The 17441-nt window shown below is 37.8% G+C and overlaps 1 protein-coding gene across 14 annotated transcripts in view; it reads left to right on the forward strand.

Annotated features, from left to right (window-relative positions):
* The window catches only part of FHOD3 (formin homology 2 domain containing 3), a 719587-nt gene that overhangs the window by 184831 nt on the left and 517315 nt on the right, over nucleotides 1–17441 (forward strand). The gene's annotated exons all lie outside the window — the stretch shown is intronic.

Here is a 17441-nt window from a genome sequence, read left to right on the forward strand (position 1 = left end):
GCTCACCAAGCAGGTTTATTATGCAGGGCTGATCTCTGACTTTCAGACAGAACCAGACTCTCCATTTCATAATAAAATCACATGCAACTGTTTATTGGTTTCTTGGAGGCAAATTGGTATGAATTGATGGTGCTTGAAAAGAAACTGGATGAGACCATCATCGTATTGCAATTTTCCTAAGCCCATCCTGTAGCGTGTAGCTCAGTGGAGGTTCTTAACTCAGAAAAGCTCAACAGTTTATAACCATGGTCCTGTTCTCAGTGGTAAGGGAGCTTAGTTTGTGAAGTGGGTTAGACAGATGAGCTTTCTAAGCAGATGAAGATGATGACTATCCCATCCCAGTAAGATGACAGCCAGCTGCTCCTGCTTTTCTTGGGACAGCTTGGCTGTCTGTGGCTAAATTAAACATAGTAAAAGCCCTGGAATTCTTTCTTATTTAGAGCCAGTGTATACTCCAGGTTAAAGATAGTGACTTTTTTTTAATGCAAAGTCAGATTTCTTTCAGGGAGGAGGGAACAAGCATACACACATTTCTATATTAGTAGCTTCAAGGGAGAAGAATGTGTACAATTCCTTCACTAGATACTCTTCTGGGAGCATAAGCACAGCCAGCGTGCACAACTCTGAACTGGGCATACAAGTTTCCTTCCTTTCCTGGGGCACATGTACTGGATCTCTATTTGTGGATACATCATAAATGTGCCTTTTTGATTCATGTAAACAATCACTAATATAATTTTGGTTAATGTAAACCCTGAATTTGGTATGCCAAGTCCTAGCTTGATGCTTTTGTTTAGACTTTCTTCTATGCCTGGAAGGTGCTCTCTCCTTACCTCTATCCCCTAGAAGCCATTATTTCTCTCAAAATTCAGATCATGTGTCGTCTTCTCTGGGGGAAGCCCTTCTAGCCCTAGTTATCAGGTTTTCTATTTCTTAGATGATCATATATTTATTTATCTGGTTGTATGTTATATTCCTTGAGGACAGGGAATATTTTTTTTCTCTTTGCTTACCCAGTGCCTAGTCCAGATTAAGCAGCTAAGAAATGCTTGCTGAATTTGCTTAGATATAAAACAAGACAGTTAATGAGGAAAGAGGTGGTGAAACCAGTTAATCAATGAACATTTACTGACTACCTACTCTGTGCCATGAAGGCACTAAACTGGGGTCTGTTTAAAGTGTGTGTGTGTGTGTGTGTGTGTGTGTGTGTGTGTGTGTGTGCCACTAAGATGATTAAAACCTAGTCCCTGTGGGGACAGTGAGATAGCCCAGTGAATAGAGTACCAGACCTGGAGTTGGGAGGACCTGACTTTAAATCTGGCCTCTGACACTAACTAGCTGGGTGACCCTGGGCAAGTCACTTAATCTGGATTGCCTAACCCTTGCCATTCTTCTGTTTTAGAATTGATACTAAGACAGAAGGTTAGGTTTTTTCCCCCTAGGACCTAGTTCTTCTCAAGGAGGTTACCAAAGTTTTGCTAGCTTTAATTTGCAGAAATTATGAAGCCATTCATTCAACAAATATTTGCTGAAACTTTCTTATGTACAAAGGACTGTGCTAAGTACACACAAGTATATATCAATATACACCCTCAGGAATTACTATCTATTCCAAAGGGTACAAAGATGAATAAGAACAATCCCTGATCTCCAAATACTGCCACCACAATAATAACATGAATTTTCATTTTTCATAGGTCTAACATTGCTCTTATTACTATATCTGAATATGCCAAGTGGTTCTTTTTCTTTTTTCTCCATGAAGTTCTTTGCATAGACTCTGAGAGTTTTAGAGTTGGAAGGATCCTCATCAGCCATCTAGTACAATTCCAGCCTGAAAAAAGAAACCCCACTGTAAAATACTCAATAAGTTGTCTTCCAGCTTTTGCTTGAAGACTGATGACCAAAGGGAGAGGCAATGCATTCTACTTGTGGGCAGCTCTCCTTGTTAGGAAGATTTTCTTGACATAAAGCATAAATTTACCCCTCTGGTCCTTACACTCTTTGCTTCTGGCTTTTTCTGGGTGTAAGGAGAACAAGTGGAATTCCTCTTCCAATTTCATGGCCTCCAAATACTTAGTGACATATTCTCTCTGAGTCCTCTTCTTTAAGCTTAATATTCTTATTTCTTTCAACTGATCTTTGTGTGACATGAATCAAGGCCTTTGATTATTCTGATTGCTCTCCCACTCACCACCTTATCAATGTCTTTTTCAACCTATGTTGTGAGGAACTGAATCCTTTGCCTACCTTCTCACATTTTTTACTCTCTTTGTTATTTTTTAAAATTATTACCCTCTGTCTTAGATACTAAATATTGGTTTGAAGGCAGAAAAGTGGTAAAAGCTTGTTTATTGGGGTTAAGTGACCTGTCCAGAGTCACACAGTTAGGAAATACCTGAGATCAAATTTGAATCCTGGACCTTCCATTTCCAAGTCTAGTTGTCCTTATAGTAATTATCTACTACTAATGGTATTTAGCATTTACTAAAACCACTAGGTATTTTGCAAATAAATAGTTGTCTAACCATATTATCCCCCTCTTGTGATTATAAATTTGATTTTCTTAAGTCAAATGTAGAATTTAAAATATATCCCTTAAAAAACAAACAAAAAATCCTTACTTTCCATCTTAGAATGAATACTGTGTCTTGGTTTTAAGGCAGAAGAGTGGTAAGGACTAGGCAATTGGGTTAAGTGACTTGCCCAGGGTCATACAACTAGGAAGTGTCTGAGGCCAGATTTGAACCTAGGACCTCTTGTCTCTAGGTTTGGCTCTCAATCCACTGAGCTACCCAGCTATCCCCAATTTATCCCTTTGGAATCTTATTAGATTTATTAATTCATTCACCAGCTAAAATCATATTGCTGTTTTAGTCTATCCTGATCCATCTGAATCTTGATTCTTTCTTCTAGTGAGTTAGCATTGTCATGTGAATTAGATTGGTACATGTCATCTATGTATTTATCCAAGTCATTGACCAAAATGTTAAAAAGCATAGGACTAAGCACTGATCCCTGGGCAATTATGTGTCTTACTAATTAACACTGAACTATTGTAGCTTCATAATTTCTAGAAATTAAAGCTAGCAAAACTTTTGTTTGTGATTTTGTAATATAACATTTTGAATATCTGCTTAAGTTTATCTTAGTTATTGATCCTCTCATAAAAAAGTGCCTAATAATATGAGAAATCTTCATGATAAGTACAATGAGTGGTACTAAGAATAAATACTAATTAGTGAGTTCATGCAGGGGGGCTTATCTGTGCTGGGGTGGAGACTTTATAGAGGAAGTGGGTCTTGAGCTGGACTTGAAAAATAGACCAAGATAGAAAGATGAAGAAGGCAGAAGATGTTGACCATAAAAAGGTTTACACTGGAAAGGAGAGAAAATCCTGGTGGTTTTTTTTTTGTGTGTGTCCACAATGGGGAAGACCTGTGCATGTCTGAAATCAGAAATGTCTGAAGAGAAAGGAAGGAAAGATTTATGGGAGGGAACAAATATAGTCATGAAATCTTTGAGTCAAGAAGGAATGACATCTACAGTATAGGTTGAGGATTAGTCTTAGAACACAGGAAGGGTCATCTGGAAACTGGAGCCTTAAAGAGGATAAAAAAAAAAGAAATTTGGAATAGCTATTGTGGGAAGTGTCCTCTATAATCAGAGATGAATAAGATATTTGTTAATATGAATAGAATGATTTTTAAAATGAGACAGATATATTTGTCTTTGTGTTTTTCTGCTGCACTGCTTTGAGATCCAAGAATAGGAACAAAGAAACAATTGTTCATGATTCTAAGGAGGACTAAGTTGGAAGTAGTGGATCATGGTGCCATCTTAGTTATCCTTCTTTATGTTCCTTATAGCCTTTCCACATTATTTTAATAATATGGTATCTGGGGAGCAGCTGGGTGGCTCAATGGATTGAGAGCTGGGTGTAGAGATGGGAAATCCTAGGTTTAAATCTGTTCTCAGAAACTTCCCAGCTGTGTGACCCTGGACAAGTCACTTAAACCTACTGACTAGCCCTTACCACTCTTCTGCCTTAGAATCAGTATTGATTCTAAGATGGAAGGTAAGGGTTTAAAAAAAATAATATAGTGTCTGAAGTTGGATAGTACTCTAATAAAGATCAATTACTTTATGGAGAGAATTGATAAAAGATTGTTTTCTTGACCTTTCCATATGAAAATCCATTTATTACATTCCAGAATCATACTGGTTTTCCATCCTAATCTATATCCCCCAATGTACACAGCAACACGAAATTTCTGATTTGTAAATAAACTTATAGTCAACTATGACTCCTGGATCTTTTTCTTTTGTATTTCTATCTGATCAGTCTTTTCCCATTTGGTGTATCCTTATATAGTTTAAATATTGTACTTGCATTTTGAAATTTCATGCTTCATTGGGAAGTTATATAGGTAATTTTGAATTGTATCTCTCTTTTTTGCAAAAATCACCAATCTTGCCAAATTTGATATATGTGGATTTGATGAGCAAATCAGGGTCTCTGAAGACAGAGAACCTCCCTGGGTCTTGGTAGAAAGCAGCATTGACAAGGGATCACATTGAAAGCATTGCCTTTCCTTCCGGGTGCCTCCTCCTTCTTCACTTGGAAAAGATGTCTTTACCTGAGGAAACAGAGAGCAAGAAACCTGGTTGGGAGCTAGTAAGATTTCTTTCAGCCTGGAGAGTTTAGTTCCTGAGTCACCCCAACTTAAAAGCTGACAGAAGCTCACAATTTCCCTTGGATTTTTGGGACCACCCCCCTTGGCTCTTGCTACATTGGGCTCCAGTTTGAATCATTTCACTTTAGGTCTTGTAGCTGATAGATAGACTGTGTTAGAGTCTGTTCCCCCCATTGCCTCTGTGCTCCCTGGTTTCCTTATGACTAACTAACTTTTCTACCACAAGCCTGGCTCAGCCCTTCATACTTAGCTCGGATGACCCAGACTGTTGACCTGAGGCTGCGTAGTCCTCAGCCAGCACCTTAGGCTGCCTGGCCCCAGAACAATAATAATCTAACTTGAATCATCAACAGTTTATGTAACAGGCTGCTCTATTGTGGACTAATGCAATACTTCCACCCAAGTTTACTCCAAACCAGTTATAATTACCTTTTGGATACAACTTGGCTGTTCATTCATGTTCCACACTTTCCTAGGTGGCGATAAGAATATTGTATGGGATAGAGTCAAAAGCTGTATTAAAATTCAGTCAACCTTTTTTGAACCTCTGTAGAATATAGGTTACTATTTTGGCTGTATACAAAGATGAACAAGACACATTGTGACCCTATAGGAGTTTGGCATCCAGGGAAGAGATTCATATACAAAAGAAGAGTGATGAAATCATAGATTTATTGCTGGAAGGTACCCGCAGAGGTCATCTGTCCCAACCCCAATTTACAGATAAGGAAACCTCTCCAGCCCAGGGCAGGTAAGTAACTTGTGCAAGGTCCCATAGGCTTGCCCAAGGGATTGGCACCCATGTTCCTGAAACTAAGCCCAGCAATCTCTTCTCTTCATCACACTGCTTCTTAATGCAAGGCAGAATAGGGCAAGTGCTGTATGAATAATTCATATAGGCTACTGGATTCTAGCTTTATAAGGTTTCAGAGGCTAGAAAAAACTTTTCAACCTGAATGAAAGGAAGTAGGGGAAGTGAGGAGAGGAAAGAAAAGGGCAGACTTTATGATTAAAATAGTGTTGAGTTGGGTTTTGAAATATAGGTAGACTTTTAATAGGGAAATAGCATTCCAGGTAGAAGAAACAGCATGAGCAAAAGGGCAAAGGTGGGAGAATGAAGATGTACTTGTAAGACTTTAAGCAGTCCAATTTCTCTAGGGTGTGTAAGCGAGAAATTTGAAAGAGCTGCAAGAATCCTGCAAGCAGTGAATGGGGGATGGGGAACAAACAGAACTTGGAACCTTGGAGTGAGAGAAAAAGCTGATCCAGGCAGTTGAAACTGGGTCCTGGAAGAGAGTACCTGAGGAGAGGGGTTTGACTGAATGAATCAAAAAGTCAATGATCTTTCTCTCCCTGAATTCCTGATCCCAGATCCTCCCAAACCCCAGCCAGTGGACAAGGACTTTGAGAGACAAGCAGTCTACAAAGAAGATCTCTACAACTTCTTATGAACCTTGAACTTGGGGACATATACTGTGCCAGCCAAGAAACCAGGGTTTCTCTACTCTGAACCCCTCAGGGGTTCAGGTTATTAGACCTGAGCTTTCTAACTTTGGGGGGAAGAGTGTTAATTAGATAGGGACCTCCCTCTCCCTCTTTCCCTCCTGAATCACAATCCTTACTCTTCATCAGCTCTGTCCCTTTCCTGCTTTCCTTGAATAAACTCAGTTATTAGGACCCAGAACTGACTTCACCTTTATTTAGAAGACAGCCTGAATTGAGGGGGGAGAGAGTTGGTTTCTCTCTCCCCAGAAGAAAGAGGTTTATCACTTGAAGTCTCTTTCAACAAAGATCCCAGAGAGCCTGGCAGTAAGAGTTGAAGGCAGCCATAGTGAGGAGGTCTAGTCAGAGAGGGTTGGGGCAGGGGGGAGACAAAATCCATCTTCCTTTTCTCCTCTGGCTAAACAAACTGCCATTTCCTAGAAGAAATAAGACTTCATTCCCTTTTCACTCCTTCTTCCTTTATTATAAATCTCTCCCCCTCCCCTCTTTATTATAGGTGTGTGAGGAGGAGGAGGGAAATAAAGCCACAGAAGTAGGCTATGGGACAGGTCATAAGGATTACTGAAAAGCAGATGGTATAGTCAAGGGGAAAGAGAGAGGAGAAACCTGTCTAAGGCTTCATGGAGAGATCACTACAATGCCAGGATATGGTTCTAGGCTTTGCATGTTCACAGATTCAATTATTTTCATTCATTTGGGATGACCAAACCAGGAAATAAATTCACATGAATCAAAACAATTTTTGGTACCTGATTGAGGTTTCATCGGTGTAGGGAAATCTGGTTGAACCCTGTCTTACTGATACTGATTGTTAACTGTTCTACAGCTTACAGGCTTGAAGAGCTGCCTGGGGCAACTCTTAAGAGTGATTTCTATACCAGAATGCCAGTTAATTAATTAAGATTGCACAAGTCTACACAGGACACTCCTTCCCTTCTGGTATGTTAGTCGACTAGTGAGACTAAATCATGAAATCAGAAGGTTAGTGAGTATAGAATTAGGCTAGAGAAAACTGGATGTTCTTAAAAAGGATATTCTATCAAGTTTTGCTATCTGGATGAATTATACTTTGTCATTCTAGTTGTGTTTCTGTTTAAGAGACTGAGATCAGTGATCTAGAATCACAACACTCTCTCCACTGGGCAGTGCTGAGGATGTACTGATGATTTCTTATTTTTTGGCTTACTTTTTTCATGTAGACTACAATCTCTTAATACAATATTGCCTCATAATGGCCATACTCCAGTTCATTATTCTAGTTAATATTCTTAATGGCCATGTTCCAGTCAATTAAATTGAATCTTAATTTTATATTGGACAAATTTTAGATAGTTGTCTGTCTGATTGGATTTGGAGTCGAATCCTAAACATGGAATGGGATTTCAGAATTATAAGCTTTCAGAGTTGTAAGGGATATCAGAATCCATGTAGTCAAACCTGTTGGGGAAGTTTTTACCTCTTGTCTCAGTTGCCCATTCACTTACCATTTCCTAGGATAGATGACTTCTGTAGCTAATCACATCTACTTGATATTTATTTTTTTAGCTTCAATTTCAGAGCATGAAATCTACTTATTTGACTTCTTCAGACTCTGGGGATGTACCTTCCTTTGGAACTGACAGCTCCCTATTTACTATGAGAATGTTTGGATTTAATACTAGAGACAACTAGAAGCCATTGAAATTTTGTAGACATTGACTTATGTGAGAATTAAGGACATCTATCACTTCTCTACATTTTGACTGTTATATGTTTATGACTTTGGGTATGTATTTACATATATGTGTGTCTATGTGTAAAAGGTTATAGATTAATTGTCCATTATCTGGCTTGATAGGCTGTAATTGCCAGTATGGCACTCATGTATTTTTTGTCCTTAACTCATAGACTTTTTTCATTGATTTCATTTTCCTAATCCAACTATCTATAATCCAATAATCCATAGTAACTAACATCCATAAGAATATACTAAGTACCTACTATATGCCAGATGTTCAAGAAAGGAAGATAAAAATGAATGCTTCTGTGTTCCTTGAACTTACATTTTTAGAGGAAATAAAGTATGCCTAAATATATACTTACAATAAGTATACAAAATCTATATTTATTGAGCTATATTTCATTTTGAATATTCATGTTGAAATATAGTTCACATATGTCAAAATCAGTAGAGAAGGTATTCATTTGGAGGAGGAATTAAGAAGGACTTCATGTAAGTGACTCTTGAAACTAATATATATGGAGAAATGGAGAGGGAATGGACTTTGGGAACAGCACAAAGATGGGAAATGGAATGCTATATATGAGGAAGAGCAAGGGGACTGGTTTGTATTGATCATAGTGTGTTGGAAGGGTGGTGATTAATTAATCTAGAATTTTAGGCTGGAGCTAGATGATGAAGGAGATCAAACTTGTCACAAATTTCTTTTAGCCTTCTTCTCTCTAGAGTGCTTTCTTTGCACAAAACTCTCCCAAGGGAGGAATTATGAGGACAGTTAGTGTTTTCTTATCTAGCCCTCTTTTTGGACATAAAAACCTCTCCTTTGAGAGAACTGTGGACCAACCAAGCACCAAGGCTTGTTGCCATGCCCATTTGATATCAATCTAGTCTGCCCTGCACTTCAGAGGGCTGGGAAGATGAGGCTTACTATTCTGAATGAGCCAACTATTCTGAATGGGGCTTTATTTTCAAGACTAGTGGGAATGGACCATGGGGTTGCTGATTTCCATCTGCTCTTATTCATCCTTCATTAAACAGCTTGTCTTATCTTGTAAGTCATCCACATTACTTCCAGCACCTTGTAATTCAAACATGATTGCTAGGGCAATGAATTATGTATATCATCAGTTCATTACATTTGTCTATTAAAGTTGCTTTCCCTTTTTTTTTTTTCAGTTGTAATACAAGTAGAAGCAGCATGGGGCAGGGGAAAGAGCACTTACATTCCAGAAAACTTGAATGCAAGTTAGTCCCAGGTCTCTTTAAATTGCTAGCAACCTTGGGCATATTTCTACACCTTCCTGGGTTGCAATTTTCTCTTCTCTGAAATGAAGGAATAGATTAGATAGTCCATAACATCCCCATCTAGCTCTAAAGTTGGCAATAAATGTAGATAGTTATATCATAGGTTTTTAGTTTAAATATCTGTGGAATTCCTATTACACAGTCTTTTATATTTACTAAGTCACCACCATTTCTTGTAGTAGTATCTTCAAAGTTGTCTTTCATTTAGAAACATTTTATAAAATGATGGAACAAAAATGGTCAGTGTTTGTTGTCTTCTTGTAAGTCAAAGCTTTGACTTACTAGTGATTACTGCAATTTGGCAGCTAGGAAATAACACCTGTAGGTCCTGACCACCCTATGCATGTGCTAATAGGCCTGAAAAAATTCATGACCTTGGAAAAGGAATCGGTGTGTGTGTATGTGTGTGTGTATGTGTGTGTGTGTGTATGATTAAAATTAGAATGAAGAACAACTCCTGCCAAGCTAAAGTAGGCTGTGATGTGATCAGACATGAATGCAGGCAATGTCTGTGGCAGGCAAAGGCCAAGGCTGAGACAGGAAGAATGAACCAGGCTGCTTTATCCTGGAATTAAATGATTAAATGTGACTTGGAAAATGTGGATTATGGCTCTACAGAGGAATCACCACAAAAGCTTAGAGGGTGAATTACATGATTCTCTGACAAGAGAGGCTCCTAATTTGGTACTGGAGTTCTCTTCCTGCAAGGTGCAAACCACACTGGGGCATTTGGGAACATTTGGGGATGTCCAGGCACCAGCTTGAAGCATCCTTTTTTTCCCCAGTGAGTCACATTTTAGGTGCCCATAAATATTTCTAAGCTCCCTTAAGTGTAAGTTCCTGCACCAGACCCAACTGACCTATCATACCTAGCTAAGGGGTGAATGGCTATCTTTACATTACAGAATACTTTTATTCTTTTCTGTTCCCTCTTACCTAATTATCTTTTCCATTGTAAATCTGATAAGTTATATTTTCAGTAGACTGTAAATCCCTTCAGGGCAGGAACTTATACATTTTTGTCTTCATATCTTCAGCTCCTAGTAGTATTTGGCACATGCTACATACTTGTAGATGCTTGATTGAATTGTTGATTGATTGAGAAGAAAAAGTGAGAGAACATTTCAGGAATAGTGAAAGTCCTGACCAGAGGTGGCAAAATACAATTTGAGTTTGGGGGACAGGTGGTAGTCCAATTTGGCTATAGCATAGACTGTGGAGGTAGTAGATTTAATCCTCACTGGATAGTGACTAGCAGAGGGGTTCAAATTCTTCTTGGTAGCAATAGAGAGCCACAGAATACTTTTGAGCCAAGCATTGATATGATGAGATCTGTTAATAAGGGAGCCGGATTATTTCATAAATGATCAAGAAGAGGCAGGGAGACCTGGGATTAATGTAACTTAATAAGAAGGCAAAAAAGGAAATGAGGACCTGTACTAAAGTACAAGCAATGAAATTACAGAGGAAATTATGGTTATTTAAAAATTAAATTATATTTTATTTTCAAAATCACATTCTCTGCTTTCCACTTCTTTCAAATGAGAAAAGAAGAAAAACAGAGCTTCTGTTACAAATGTGTAGAGTCAAGCAAAATAAATTTTCACATTGACCATGTCCCCCTAGCCCCCCCAAAAGTTCTCAATCTATACTAAGCCCATCACCTCTCAGAAGTTGGGCAGCTTGAGTCATTTGGAATTGTGCTTAATTGTTTGGACCAGAGTTTCTGAGTCTTTCAAAAGTTGTTTGCCGTTGCAATATTGCGGTTATGGTATAACTTGTTCTCCTGCTTCTGATCAGTTCATAATATCTCTCCATGTTTTTCTGAAACCATTCCCTTCATCATTTCTCACACCACAATAGAATTTTATTATATTCATAACTTGTTTAGCTATTTCCCAACTGATGGTCACCATCTTATTTTCCATATATATTTTTGTACATATAGGATTCTTTTCAGATGTCTTTGACTTCTTTGGAGGTAGAAAACTAGTAATGGTATTCTTGGGTCAAAGAATAGGTATACACCATTTAATAACTTTTTGGGGTCTAGTTTCAAATTGTTTTCCAGAATAGCTGGACTAGTTTATTACTCCACCAGCAATGCATTAATATATATGTTTTCTCTTAGCATTTGTCATTTTTCTTTATCAATTTGGCCAATCTGATGGGTGTGAGATGGAACCTCAGCATTTTGTGCATTTCTTTAATTGTTAGTGATTTAGAGTATTTTTTCCATTGAGTTATTGACAGTTTGGAGAGGTTAGGGAGGATAAAGATATTGTAGAGATAGACTTGATAGAACTTAATAATTGAAATGAGCATGAGAAATGAGAGTGGGAAAAGTTAAAAACTTTGAAAATGGGAGGTAGGACCAATGCTGGTTTCTTTTACTTGCCTTTCCCTGGTGCCTGTTCCCAAAGGAAAGAAGGAATGGAAAGGAATAGGTTAAGTGAATTTGCAATTATGCCAGGAAAGTGACTAAAATATCCATACTCTGTGACCTGTAGATCCTATTGCCAGGTGTACACAATAAGGAGTGAAGATAGAGAAGCCCCATATATTCTACTACTCAGAGGATCACTTTTTGTAGTAGCAAAGAACTAGCAATTTAAAAATGCTGACTAATCGATTAAATAAATGATGATATACAAATATAGTGCAATGTGACTACAGTGTAGGAAATAATGGTGATGAATACTGCTGAGGAGGGGAAAACTTAAATGAACTAATGCAAAAAAGAAGCAAACAGAATTAGGAAAAAGCATATTCTGGTGCTGGTAGCTTTATTTGCCTGGCATATGCTAACTCTTGACTCTCCCACAGGATTTGTTGCTGCTTCAGTGGGGCTGACTTTTTGGCCTTGCACATAGCATTTATTTGATGTGTGGAGTATTTTGCTGACCCCTTTTCCATTGGAGCTGTTTTCCTTAATGATGACTGTGGAAACTGGCCTGGAAGCAGGACTGGAGGTTTGGAGGGCTGCTGCCACACAGGCTCTTCTGTTTATTGACCTGTTGGTAGCAATTGGCCATCAGGTGTTTTTGGTAGTGATGAGAACAGTGGGTCCCTCTCCACCATGTGATTCTTCTCCTCCTTGATTGCTATTATGTTTGGACTAAGAATAGGTGTAGTGGTTTGGGGAGTATTGCTATTCTCACAGCTCTTGGGTTTAGGGTCCTGGGCTTTCTCCCACAGGGTCTGAGGGGGAAATGGTGGTTCAGATGGTGGAAGTAACCTTGCTGGCGTAGGCCACCTCCTGACTGTCCCTCAGGGTATCTTCTTGCTTCAACTAGGCTGGCTTGCTTGCCATTATAATGCCTAAGCTTGAGGCAGTTATGTAGTACAATGGATAGAGCACTGGGCTTGGAGATGGGAGGACCTGGGTTCAAATGTGGTCTCAGACACTTCTTGCCTTTGGGACCCTGGGCTCACTCAACCCCCATTGCCTAGCTCTCTCCACTCTTCTGCCTCAGAACCAAAACACAATATTGATTCTAAGACAGAAAATAAGTTTTTTTTAAAAAATGCCTGAGCCTGAAGAAGGGCATTTTGTACAGAGTTGGAGGCATAGAGTTATGAAATACTACATGTACTTTCGGACTTAGTTTATTCTGTCTTTGTAGAACTACTTTATTGTCGATATTACTTTTATTTAAGAGAGAGATGACTCTGAGAGACATATTGTGATGTGGAATTGATATAAAAATAGGGAATTTCATTGAAACATTTAGAAATGAAAATAAATAACTGAGTGAATCCTTAGAACTTGGACAAGTTAAAATGGAATCACTGGACTGATAACCTGAACAAAAGGTAGTTGTTGGGGGAGGTACGTAAATCAAAGGAAACTGAGGGTTTCTCTCTAAAACCAAGGTTTCCTTTAAAATTACAATTTGTGTTTTTGTTTTTGTTTTTCTACCAAATCCCAACATTTCAGTCAATCAGTAATGAGCTTGTACTATATCCGAAGCACAGAGTATAGAAGATATAAAGAACTATTAAATGTTTTCTGCCTTTAAAGAGCTAACAATTCACGAGGGATAGAGAAGAGAAACACAAGAAATAACTTTATGAAGCAGACTATGGACAAGATTGTGTAGTACTAACTATTTGTGATACACATCATTTTGGGGCTAAAATAAGAGGAGGGAAACATCATTGTGAGCCAGAGTGGCTGAAGCTTCATAGGAGGGAAAAAAAAAAACCAAAACAACCAGGCTTAGATAAATTGGGAGGACTAGCTTGGGTGGAGGGGAAGATGGTATGGGAAACCCTACTTTTGAAAAAAGTGCTGCCTCTTTAAGAAGGAACATTGATTGATACAGGGACAGCCATCTCAAAAGAGCTACCAGAGCGTAGATTAATGACTTTGCCCTGTCCACTCTTTGCCTGATTGCTTTACCATCTTTAGTCATTTAGCTCATTCACAGAGTTGATACTTGCTCCTAATTCCTTTTCACTCTTGGTTCTGTTTTCTGTCCTTGAGTGGTTCTTTTTTTCTTTCTTTTTTTTTTGATGATGACCATTATTGCTATGGTCCTGTTGCTCTCCTCATACTTAGTTTCCTTCCAAGTACAACATCTAGTTGCTCCTACCAAAGGGCATCTCTCCATGTTAGCCTAGACTTTGGGGTTTGAGGAAGACCAGAGGGAAATGATGGAAACAAAATTATGGAAGCAATAGTGAGGAAAGTGGTAAATAAAGTTATTTAGGTATGGCATTTGAAGATTATGGAGGACTTTTACAGTTAGGAAAAGAAATTTAAAGTCTTCTTCACATAGCACATAGATCTGGAGATAGAAGACCTGGGAACTATAGCTGGCTCCTAAATGTTCAGAAGCTGGGGTCAGTTAACCTTGTGCTGGGCCTAGAATCAAAAAGAATTATTTTCCTGAGTTCAAATCGAGCCTGAGTCATCTATTGGCCAGAGAAGTCACTTAATTGTCAGCCTCAGTTTCCTCATCTGAAAAATGATCTGGAGAAGGAAATGGCAAACCAATTAACTAACCTGTTCTTTCCTTTGCTGTCTTTATTTGCATATAGAACATTTTAAGGTCTTCAAAAAGTTTTACAAATATTATCTCATTTGATTTGGCAACAACCATGGAAGGTAGGTGCTATTATTATCACCTCTTTGCAGATTTGGAAACTGATGTAGACAGACATTAAATGACTTCCTTAAGTTCTTAGGTTGTATTTGAATGCAGGTCTTTCTGACTTAAGTCCAGTGTTCTATCTACTATACCTATATATAGGTATATATATATATATATATATATATATATATATATATATATATATATCTGCCTCTAAGAAGGGGAGGGGGATTGGACTAGTTGGATGTCTGAATTCTCTTCCAGTTCTATTTTTTTTTATGTCAATACAATGTTTAATAATAATTTTCTGACACTTTGTTATCCAACTTTTCTTTCTCCCCTTCCCCAAACAGCAGGTATAATGAATGATATGGGTGGTACATGTGTTATCATGTAATATATATTCCCATATTCATCATATTGTGAAAGAATACATATAGGAGAAAAATTCATGGAAGAAATAAAGTGAAAAATGCTGTGCTTCAATCTGCATTCAGACTTTGACAGTTCCTTCTGTGGTGTTGGATAGCCTTTTTGTCATGAGTCCCTTGGAACTGTCCTGGATCCTTGCATTGCTGATAATAGTTGTCATTCACAGTTGATCCTTTCCAGTTCCTTCATTCTGAGTAACCAATGTGTGTCAGAGGGTAGACAGGACTTGAATCTGATTCTTTCTGTAAGCATCTTTTGAATAGCAATTGTTTCATTTATTATAGGTTTCCTCCAAGCCTAGCACAGAGCCTGGCACAAAGTAAATGCTTAATAAATACTTGCTGATTGATTGCTTAGCTCTGAGTGAGGCTCTGTATCTACTATGCCATGTTGTCTCTCATGGGACATCTATACTGAACTGGAAATATGATATTGGAGATAAGATGAAAAGATAGGGCTGTAAATTTATAGTCATCAAGATGCAGGTGACAGTTAAAGCCTTGAAAGTGGGGTAAATATTAAATGCTAAGAGTAGAGGGCAGAGGCTAGAGCTTGGTGGCCAGGGGCAATCATCAGAGAAGACACAGCCCCTAGAAGTATTCAGAGAACTAAGAACCAGCAATATCATGCACACCAAGGAAGGAGATATTTTCAAGGAGCAAGTGGTCCTTAGAGTGGTGGGTGATCTCCAGCCCCCTTTTTTCACAACTGAAGATTTAGAAACCAAATCTACATGCAGGAAGTCAAAGGGATGTTGTGCATATTATTTTAATCTCAACATATTTTTCTTGTTAACTTTCTGCTGCTCTGTAAATAAAAACACAGGAATAACTGAATTGAATTTTATTTCAAGATACCAATGGAACCTCCTTTATCTTTGGAAAACTTGTCATTTATTCCCTTTTAGTAGTATCTCCTAAGACATTTTTCTCAAATGTTGTTTAAAAAAAAAGCGACACTTCCTTCCCGAGGAATGTTTATTTAGAGTATTGTGAGTCTCTTGAGCTATTATCATTTTACATAAAGCTTATAGATAGTTCTGCACATATGTGCATATATACTTCTATACATAAATATGTCTATAAGTTTAAAAGCTATATGACCTAGATAGATATTTTGAGAATTGGAGCAACGGAGATAATTTCCATCCTCAAACTGAGACTGTGCAGTGAAGGTTTGCAATTTTTTTCACTTTCTATATGGAATCCGGGCAGATTTAGTCTAATGTAGTTGATGATAGAATCAGTATTTGGCCCCTTTCTTTGTGAAGTCAGAAAGAAAAAATTGTTTGGGGGAAAAAAAGCACTGTGAAAGTTAAATTTTGCCACTACCTTTGCCATTGACTTTCTTAAAATTTTTCTTTTGTCACTTACAAAATGGAGAAAATAAATTATTTTATTTATTTTCTAATTTGTATATCCAGGAATTTTCCTCATCCCCTATCTTTGCCTTCATTGTTTCAGAGTGCTACCCCATTTACTTATATCCCTTCCCCTCAAATTATTTTTTCATATTTATATATTTTTAAATATTCCATATATAACTATCACATTAATATATCTACATATTCCAGCGCATATCTTTTTTCATTTTAACATTTTATTTTTCCCTCAATTAACATAAAAACCAATTTTAACCTTCAAAAAAAATTTAACCAAATCCTTACCTCTCTTTCCTTTCTCCCCCTCCCTGAGATGGCAAGCAATCTAAAATCAATTTTATACATGTAATAGAATAAAATCTCTTTCTGTATTAATCATTTTGTGAAAGAGAGCTCAAACAAAGAAAAGCAAAGCACTGATACAAAGTGAAACATAGTATGTCTCAATCTGTATTCAGATTCCATCAGTTCCTTCTCTGGAGGTGGATGGCATTTTTCATCCAGAGCCCTTGAAGATTTTCCTTGATCATTGTATTGTTAAGAATAGCTAAGTAGAGGGGCAGCTGGGTAGATCAGTGGATAGAGAGCCAGTCCTATAGACAGGAGGTCCTAGGTTCAAATCTGGCCTCATCCACTTCCCAGCTGTGTGTGACCCTGGGCAAGTTACTTGACTCCCATTGCCTAGCCTATAGCAACTCTTCTGCCTTGGAGCCAATACACAGTATTGACTCCAAGAAGGAAGATAAGGGTTTAAAAAAAACAATAGCTAAGTAATTCATAAATGTTCATCATATAATATCACTGTTATTATATACAATTTTCTTCTGGTTCTGCTCACTTCATTTTGCATCAGTTCATGTAAACTTTCCAGCTTCTTCATAAACCATCCTTCTCATCATTTCCTATAGCACAGTAGTAGTCCATAACTATCACATACCACAAATTGTTTAGCTACTCCCCAATTGAGGGACACCCCTTCAGTTTCCAATTCTTTTCTAGCACAAAAAAAGATTCTATAAGTATTTTTGTTCAAACAGGTCCTTCTCTCTTTTTTGAAAATATTTTTCCTTCCCCTCAAATTCTAGTCATTTCAATGTCATGAGTTGCATGGGATTGTACTTTTTTCCCTTTAAGGAAAAAGCATTAGGAATAATTCTTGGCAACTACTTTATAGGGATGTGTGGAAGATTAACAAAGAAACCATTGTACAAAGTCCTAAGTGGCTCAGAGATTTTTTTTAAAATGCAAAGAATTACTTGTCAGTGCAGGTTTCAGCAATATTGTTTCTTTAATTCTTTGAATCA

The sequence above is a fragment of the Monodelphis domestica genome, chromosome 3, assembly GCF_027887165.1.
Source record: "Monodelphis domestica isolate mMonDom1 chromosome 3, mMonDom1.pri, whole genome shotgun sequence".
In the NCBI taxonomy this organism is placed as follows: domain Eukaryota; kingdom Metazoa; phylum Chordata; class Mammalia; order Didelphimorphia; family Didelphidae; genus Monodelphis; species Monodelphis domestica.